The sequence below is a fragment of the Acartia tonsa genome, chromosome 10 (genome assembly GCF_053477335.1).
Source record: "Acartia tonsa isolate MP-2025a chromosome 10, ASM5347733v1, whole genome shotgun sequence".
Taxonomy (NCBI): Eukaryota; Metazoa; Arthropoda; class Copepoda; order Calanoida; family Acartiidae; genus Acartia; species Acartia tonsa.
This window is the reverse complement of record NC_137269.1, coordinates 36892719-36902669: the sequence shown is the minus strand read 5'-3', so window position 1 is coordinate 36902669 and position 9951 is coordinate 36892719.

Below are 9951 nucleotides of genomic sequence, written 5' to 3'. Positions count from 1 at the left end.
ATATTGGTAAGCTTTAATTTATTTCCTGCTTTTGATGGCAAAGCAATTTATCTTTACAGTTTAGAGTTCACTCTTTTTTACTTTTCTGTAATAAGGAATCTTCAAAATATAGGGATAAAAGGATAGGGCAATGGACAATAGATCAAGGTTTATTGAGAAAGTAAAACAATATGAACCACTTAAGAAGATTGGAACTATAAGTGGAAACGTTTGGACTTTGTTACTTTGTATATGATTCAATTCCAAACACATAAGTTAGTTTTTTTAAACCAATGATAAATTTGGATGAAGTGGGGAGGGGATATTTAAGGATATTAAAATAAAGGCCCGTGCTAACAAAAATGGTGTTAATTTTATGATTTTTATTTTAATATTTGTGGAAAATTGTCTGTAATACTAAACTATTTAGGATTTTTAAACATGGTATAGAACCGGTTCTAATCCATTGGATGCTGTGAGTATTGGTGCAAAAAATGGGGACAAATTTCAAATTGTTTTGGCGTGTGACGTCATACCCCCATCTCTTTTCTAGGGGGTTTCTTTCCTCCTTCCCTTTTCTTTCCCCTCACTTGTGACATAAATAATCAGCCCCGTCAAATCAATTTAAAATTTGTCCCCATTTTTTGCACCAATACTCACAGCACATCCATTGGATATTAATTGGTTTCGAAGCAATACTGGAAAGAGGTTTATCTTACCTTGTCTCCTGTATATCTAAACTCTGTAAGGACTAATGTGAAGACATAACATGTACAAACCTACACAAATCATTCTAAACTGTGAAATGTGCTTTAACTAATCACCTTACATGTAATATGAAATTGCTAAAATTATATAGATAGATATATATTTATTGTTTTTATTATTTATGTAGATGCATAGGTGTATTGTATACATATTTATCGACAGAAAAGAAATGGAAAAATGAATTTAAAGATACATAAAAGAAAAAATAAAAGATTCTGGGGGGGGGGGGGGGTAAAATATTTTTCTAGGGACAAAATCTCTTTTCTCACCCCTAAAAAAAATATAACCTTCCCAGAAGCTACAATGTAAAGGAGAACCATATCGCTTCAACGTTTAGCAATAATCTTTCGGTACAGGTAGACAGAAAAGTTGATAAAGAGATAAATTATAAATATATAGTCAGAAAAATAGATAGATAAATTAATGGACTTTAACAAATGTAATAATGATGTACTTATGTACATTAACACTAAATATAGGCATAATACACTTAATAATACTAAATGTATTCTTGTATATTATGGAATTACCATGGTTAACATAACATAACATTACATGATACTAAGATTTTCAAAATTATTTTACCCCTCTTGGATTAATATTTCAGGGACAATTTTCACATCCAAATACGACAAACAAATAAACCTTTAGAAGAACTTTCCATGTAAAAATATAATATAGATATTTATCATTTCTGGGAGGGTGTAGATAACATTCCCTAAATTAGTTAAAACCTTCCCCAGACCAATAAAAAGCTTCAATGTAAGGGAGAACTATATCGGTTAGAAATTAGCGAAATCCTTCGCTACATACAAAAAAAGCTTACTACTTGAAATAACAGGATAATGTGTCTATTATATAACTGAAATTAATTTATTTACTCAACTTAAAATGTACTATAAAAACTGTATTGTCAACAATTATATCCTTATACCAAAGTAGCAGGATGTTTGTTTGTGTCTGTACCAAAGGATCTCGCTAACTGCTGAACTGATCGGGTTCTCTTTAACAGCGTAGCTTCTCATAGGTCCCGGGAAGGTTTATAAATATTTTTTAAACTAGAATTAAAAATGAGGGGAGAGGCACCTCCCCCCCCAAAGAAAATTTGACTCTCTCCTCCTCAAGTGCCCCCTAGAGGCCTCTAAGGGCGTAGCCGCTAGTGTCAACATAAGCAAAGATAAAATTTCCATGAGAAGCATATAGAAAGACTACTCCTATTTATAGATTCTGGTTTCAATATTTTATTTTTACAATTGAATAACTGGTCCAAACCAGCTGTCAAAATATAAAAGTAAAAGGATGTCTGTCTGTCTGTCGATAATCTCGTTCTTCTTTGCAATGTAGCTTTTCATAGGTCCTGAGAAGGTTTATACATAGATATTTGGAGAGAGTACCAACACTTTTCCAAGAGATTTCGCCCCAAGAAAAAATATCCCCCCATAAAAAAAAATAAATTCATAAGGACGGTGAGTGACTCCCTCCCCCCCCCCCCCCTCCCAACTTAGATTGCTGAAAGGTCTAGGGGCGAAACCGGTAGTGGTAAAATTTAAAAAACACAGACAAATTTAATAATAGAACAGCTGCAAGCGCTACCAAAAGTAAAAGGGAAGGCGTTTCTGTTAGTATTAATATAATAGCTTTTTTCTGGCTTATCCTTTCTTTAATCTATCCTTATAAGATAATGATCATTTATTTACAAATACCCGGAGTCATTCTAACTATTACTATAAAAAATCCTACTACTCAAACTGTAACTGTTTAATAACTAAGGACGTTAAAAAGAAAATATACGCCTGTTTATGGGCAATGGAATTCCCATTAATATTACCTTTATTGGAAGCAGCTAATAGTGCATAATAAAAAATGAAGACGCACAATACTAATAGCCAATGATAGGCCAGTATACATTCTACCATTAGTCAATTACAATGTACACTGGCCTATTATTGGTCATTTGTGATGTATGACGTCATTTTATTAGACACTATAAGCTGCTTCCAATAAAGGTAATATTAGTGGGAATTTCATTGCCAAAAAACAGGCGTATGCTATTATCATTCACAGATAAGACTTTTAGGCAAGGTTTGTGCAATTAAAGATCTGGTTGTCTGCAGGTTGCTATCTAATTTGTCTGGTTAAAAGAGCAGGAACGGCTATAATTAAGTTTATGTGTATGTTTATGTTATTCTTACAACCTAACCTTACCTTAAAGAACAATTAATTGTAGAATTTGAACAGATGGACATCTTGGTTTTTTAAAAGTTGTCCGCTGATAGGAAAATTAAAAAAAAATGAAATATTTTTTCTCAGGATCATTGGTAATTTTATTTATTTCGCGGAAACTTTCTGTAAAATCAAACGATACATATGTTTTCATCACAGTTTAGTGTAAATTAAACTAATTTAGAATGGTATTTTTTAGAGTAATGTGCATTAATAGATCTTATGAAGAGTGACAGGGCTTATAGTTGTTAAAAAGAATGATATTTTATATAATTAAGAGTGCCATACCAAAATATTTCTTTGCAATATCCCATCCATGATTTTGCTTCTTCGACCTTACTTCAACCCACTTTCCTGGCTGCCCAGCTGTTAAAGCGGTTGCAGCTGATAAGATTAATCCTCGTTCTGTGCATAGTTTTACAAAATCAAATACAAATGTCCGCAGACACGTAAATAAGAATCAAATAATCAATCCCCTTTTAGCTAGTATTTTTGTAAACATATGGATAAAAATAGATATTTATCGCAACGTATTATAGACAGCTTTCCGCGATTATTAAAATGTAAAATTATAAGATTAAAATCCCTGGAGGCTAAGAAGCTGGCATTTTATTATTCGTAGAAAACTGTCTGTAATACGCGATACTATAAATAATTTTGGAGTATAGCTGTAAACCGGTACTGGAAAAAAAACTTTTATTAATTTTAAAAACTTTTTTATCCCTTTTTCGAAAATATGCATATAATAGGTAGTTTTCCCTACTTTTGTTTGTTGTAACGATAAAAAAGTAAGCTCACTTAATTATCATAAAAATTTATTGGAAACATAAAGGATTTAAGTTTGCAATATCTGTACAAAATTTACGGAATTTTTACCAAAGTTTTTTTAAATAAGTTAAAATTATGATTCGCCATTGTATTTTAAAAATCCGTTATCTATAACACAATATAGAACGATGTCTGCCTGTCCGTCCGTCTGTCTGAAATCTTAAGATCTCGGTATGCAAGGTGGTTTTGGGCTATTTTCTTGAAGGGCGAAATCTCCCCCCCAAAAAAAGAAAAAACACCCTCCTCATAGAAAAAATATTTCAGGATTCTAGATAGATGAGGTTGGGGACTTCTCATTGCTTCTTGTGACATATTCCCAAGAGGTTAGAGGCGGTGTAATTATTAACCACCCTCCCCTATTTTTTTCGTTTTTATAAATTTTAGGTTATATATGTATAGTTTTCAATATTTTTTTTTAAATTTCCCAGTCCCCAATACAATAGCTTGAAACAACTGCCTGACCAATATCTATGTTCCCTGAAGAGTAAGGCCCAATCGGTTCAGCGGTTACTGAGATCTTCAGCTTCAGACGAACGAATGGGCAGTCATCGTTTACTTTGTATTATAGTTATCTAAAAAGTTTTAGTGATTCCTAAAATAAATACACAACTTGTTTAAACTTACTTTGTCCATATGTTGATATTTGTCATTATAAAGTGGTCACGAAGTCATGTTCCCAAAACTAATTTATCTTTTTATCTCTATTCTAGACCTGTTCAGATTTGAAATTTCATAAAATTCTTTAATTTAGACGCGTAAATATCTTTTTTTCTATCTGTCTATCCTTCCTGCTAGTTTCTACTATTTTTGATCATTTCAGGATCTGTATGTGTACCAAAGGATATCGCTAACCACTGAACCAAAATGGTTCTCCATTACAATATAGCTTCTCATAGGTCCTAGGAGGGTTTATAATTATTTTGTCGGCCGGTACTCCCCCCACACCCTTTTTCTGTTTAAAATTAAATTCAAAACGATGGGGGGGGGGTCTAATTAAACCTCCACAACTTCAAGTAACCCTAGATGCCTCTAGGGGCGTATACGCTAGTTTTAAAAGAAACTAATAATTTTCGTAACTAGCAAGATTCATGGATTTAGGGATAGGACGATGAACAACATTTTATCATTTCCAACATTCTTATTTATTTTATCCAGAATTCAGAATTGAAAGATTGGGAGTGGGGGAGATTGAAGAGGATTGGGGTGTGTAGAAAAATTTAACCATAATAATTAATAATGTTCATTCCAACTATGGCAAGAAATACTTTTTAGATTTTGTTTTGTTTTTTCCATAAACTATACAAGTCTAATATATTAATATTTTAATCTAGCTATACAGTTTATATAAATAGATACTAGAATTGCAAATATAATTCTTTTAATTTAAACATGTGAGAGTTGTTCTATCAATTTGAAACTTTGAATGATGATTCCTGTTACAGTAAGGTATAGATACTAAAATTGCATATAGAATTTTGGGGAATAGACCCTTTTGTGGCAATGCCCCTTAAGGGGCGATTTGTAAATTTTTTAGAATGGCTTTTGATAGGTTATTTAATGTAAGGTTAGGTTATATTGGGTTAGGTGATTTCCCCACAGGGTTAGACAATTGGAACCGCAGGGTTAGAGCCCCCCTGCAGGGGCTAGAAATAGGAGAAAAGCTACTGTGAAAAAAACGAAGAATCGCCCAAGGGACTATACCCAAATTTTGTAATGAAATAGACTATAAAATGGATGATAACAACCAAGGGTAGCGAATAAAAACTAAATAAAAATCCAAATAAAACAAAAATAAACAGAACAGAACGACGGACGGACTATTTAAATAAAAATCCATACGTCTATCTTCTACAACAGCCAAATTAATATATTAACGTATTTATGTTTGTTTGTGCTACGGTCTAATTTTAAATCTTAACTTTTATAGATGTTGTCATCCTTGTTATATTAGGAAAATTTTTTAAAAATCCTTATTTACAATATTATGTTTAAATTTCCTTTGATAAATGACAAAGTTTTATCATTTCACCAAAAAGTTAAATTGTTTTAAGTAAAAAATTATAATAATTAATCCTACTGGGATGTTTTGTATTTTAACTCTATGAAATTTAATATAGCATCATTATTTTATGGGGTAGAAGGGGGCGATGGGAATACGGAAAAGGAGATTTAAAGAACATTTGTTAAAATTAACAATAGAAATATTGGAGAAAAAATCACAGAACCTTTCCAACTTATTTTAATTTTATGATTTGTATTAAGACTGACAGGCCGATGGACAAAGTAAATTAAATACTGGATGCTTATCTTGAATAGCACACTTTCTCCATACGGACAGAAAAAGGAAATTATAGAGTAGCTTCGCTGTAAAAATGCAAGCAAAAATCTATTCATTTTTATTTCTAGACTAATCAAATTTTTTTATAAGTTGCCTCTGAATGTCTGATTTATATCTCTTTAACAGTGAAGCTTCTTCTAAGTTTCAGAAAGATTGTTATATACTTTTTGGGTCAATCAACATCCAAATAGAAATCAACACTTGATAAAAAATACTCTAAGCCAAGCAAAACAAAACAAAAATCTTTACCTTTAAAAACTAAAGGTTTATTCTTGTTTAAGGCTTTTCCAATACTAAGCTATTAATTAGGAACGGGAGTGGACACCTAGTAGGGTGTAAAACCCCTGACAATAAAATAACACTCGTCTACAATACACCCGCTTCATTCCCTTCAATTTTGGTTTTAACAAGGTGCAAATAATTGTAAGAGGTTGTCAATATTTTTGAGTAAAACCAAGTGCACGCCACAATTCCACAAAACACTGTCGATTCTTTTTCTAGTTCTGATACAAAACCCATATTTTTTCCCTCGTCTACCCCTCGGATATTTGTATTAAAAAGATAAATTCTTTTTCTATGAAATAAAGCGTGACCAACTGGTAATGCCAGATTCCATAGCTCATAATTTCAAATAATATTACAGCACAATATCATTTTCAGAACTAGTCTAATCTCTACTGTAATTCTAAACTAAATATTTCCCTGAAACACAAATCAAAAGCTGTGTTGACAAAAACATATAAATGATTTACTGCACAAGTAAACTCAGGAATATAGGGATTGAACAATGGACTTAAAATCCTATCTTTGATTTGTCTGGTTCTTTGGGTACCAGAACAAGCGCAACTCAGCTTATTTTGGCTAATTTTCATAAAGTTGGACCCCAGCGCAGAATGCCGCTGAATATGTCATGGCCCTAGTAAACCAAATTCAATTAATATAATCAACAAAAAACAGACAACAATGACAAAATGATCTTGGTTGGTTTTTAAATAAGTCCTTTTTTCTGAAAAAATCTTATTTCATAGACAGAAATTCAATTATGATATATCTTTAACTAATAAACTCATATTTCAATGTTTTTTGGTGTTAGTTGATAATTTAGGGATAAATTAACTTTCAAGGGCAATTTAAAGTGATAAATCATAGAATATTTAGTCCATTGTGATATTCTAGCGCCTACGCCCCTAGCATCTAGGATCTTTGAATTCGAAGGGATATAAAGAGGATAAAAATTAGCATAAAACCATCCCCCGACTTTAACCTAAAAAATTTAATAGCCTAAAACCATCCCAAGATCTTTGTGAAGCTTCCTTTAACTGGAGAACCCAATCGGTTTATTAGTTATCGAAATCTTAAGCTACAGACAAAAAATCTAATTACTTTATATTATAGGATGGTAACTTATTTTTGATATTACTTTTTTTATTAGATTTCTTTCTTATATTAATTTTTTTAAATTAGATAAAAATTGCACTCTATATTTTCTTTAAATATTCTGGATAAATCTGGTTTTCACGACCCCTGAGCTATACTCTTAAATTGATTTAATCGCTAATTATACCACACCTATATCCCTGGGTAAACTAGTGTAAAATTTGTAAATAGTTTGTAATAACAAACCTTATTTTGATTTTAAAAATAATTTTAAATTTTAAGCATTTCTACTTTGTGATAATAATACAAGGATATGTTTTGAATTAAAAAAAAAATTTGAATTCCTTGGTCAATATTTATTTTATTAAGAGACAAATTAAGAAATTTGACAGTTCAAAGTTCAAAGTTGTTTCATTTCTTTATTGTATTAATCCAATAAAACAAACATAAAATTTTTTTAATAACAAGGATAATTTTGTCTATACAATAGTAGCACAAAAACAATCCAGTAGCAGTCGAGAAAAATAATGAAGTTAAGCTGTATTTTGTTTATCATGATTGGGGAGAGTGTAATTTAAAGTCTATTGTCCTGTCCCTATATCCCTTATATAAAAAATATTGCGTACAGAGTGACGTACGGACATGCATTAATTATAGAGCAACTGCGATTCTAAAATTTGCTACATAAAATAAGAAACAATTTGATCATTGATAATTACTATCTAAATGCGAGTTTATCAAATGAATTCACTGAGTTGTCAGCAGCCTATTATTGCTGCGCTTCTTATGGACATATTTATTCTTGTTCTATAAAGAGATCGTGAGATAGTGGAAGTGCATATTTGCAGGGATCTAAAGGGATAAGACAATTGCCAATAAATTGAGGTACATCCCCAATGCAAATACACAAAATTACCCAAATGTTGTTAAGCCAACGAATAAGAAAACGTTAGCATAAAAGTTTGGGGACTAGTGTATTAAACAGCTCAATGTCCACTCCTTCCCTGGCATATTTGACTTCTTGACAGGGCATACAATTATTAAGTGCAGTAAGAAACTAAATCAGGCCGTTGCATAACTTAACATAATTTGCACACACGCGCGCACATACATTCCAGGTTATAACAACAACAAAATTATTTTTTTTAAACACGAAACCTATACGTGTTTTCCAGCTGTCTATAGGGGGCAACGCATAGTAGAATTGACGACCTTTACTTTACACCCCCCCCCCCCTAATATTATTTTAGATTTATTTCTCTTGTTCTTCTTGCACACATACTATATATAAATCTACACATATTTTTAAAAGTTAAAAATCGACATGTTTAAAATGGCATTCTGATGACGATTACAGAGTTGCTAGCCTATATAAATTGTACCTAAACTTTAATTAAACACCTTGTTGCCTGGTTAAATTGAAACTTTTCATATATCATTATACATATGTGTCTGCATATAGCGAATCCTTAAGAAAACAGACCATTTTATTGCATGACCTTTGTCTATAAGTTAAAAGAGGTGAAAGGTTGCGTCTATAGGTAGCTTTCTCGTAATTTGACTACAAGTATTTTTGTACTGATACACAGGGAGGGAGGGAACATTGGGCTGTTTATTACACTAGTCCCCAAAGTTTTTTTTAATAACGTTTTCTTATTCGTTGGCTTAACAACTTTGAGGACTTTTTATCGAATTTTGATTGGTTGTTTCATAAATTTAAGTGTCCATACGTTTTAACTACTAATTGTAATCTCCAGAAGGGGTAATTTTGTGTATCATCATTGAAGTTTTACATCAAAATATTGGCTATTGACTGAACCCTTTAAAACCTTGAGCAATATATTATTCTTGATAACAAGCAATAACAACTTAATTTGATTCATCAAAAAAAGATAAGTAGAATTCTCAGGAATAAGATATCGAGTTTAAAAATTTTAGAGCGCTTCTTGGTATTATCAATTCAATATTGAAAAATAGCTCAGAGGGTTTGTGACGTATTGGCGAATAGCCCAAAACATACCCTGGACTAAAACTCAAATGCCCTGAAATTTGTGATACTAGCCGTTTACGAGATCATATCAGACATACATGCACACCTATTCATACATATAATTTACTTCTGTATTGTAAAGGATAGTTAAAAAAGGCTTCCCTTGAATTACTAGCGGTTGTTTCCCTAGTATCTAGGGGCTCCACCATGTTTTAGTAGTGATATAGAAGAGAAGAAAAACCATCCTAAGACTTAAATTTGGAAATATATGGCTGAAACCCATTTCGGGACCTATGGGAATCCTACCTAAAATTGAGAACTTAATCAGTTCAGAGAATCGAAATCTTAAGCTACAGACAAAAACTACTTTCTCGCAAATTTTATCTTTTTTTTATTTCATGAACTATCCCCGACTCCGTGGGTAGGAAATCAGGAACTCGTCAAAATT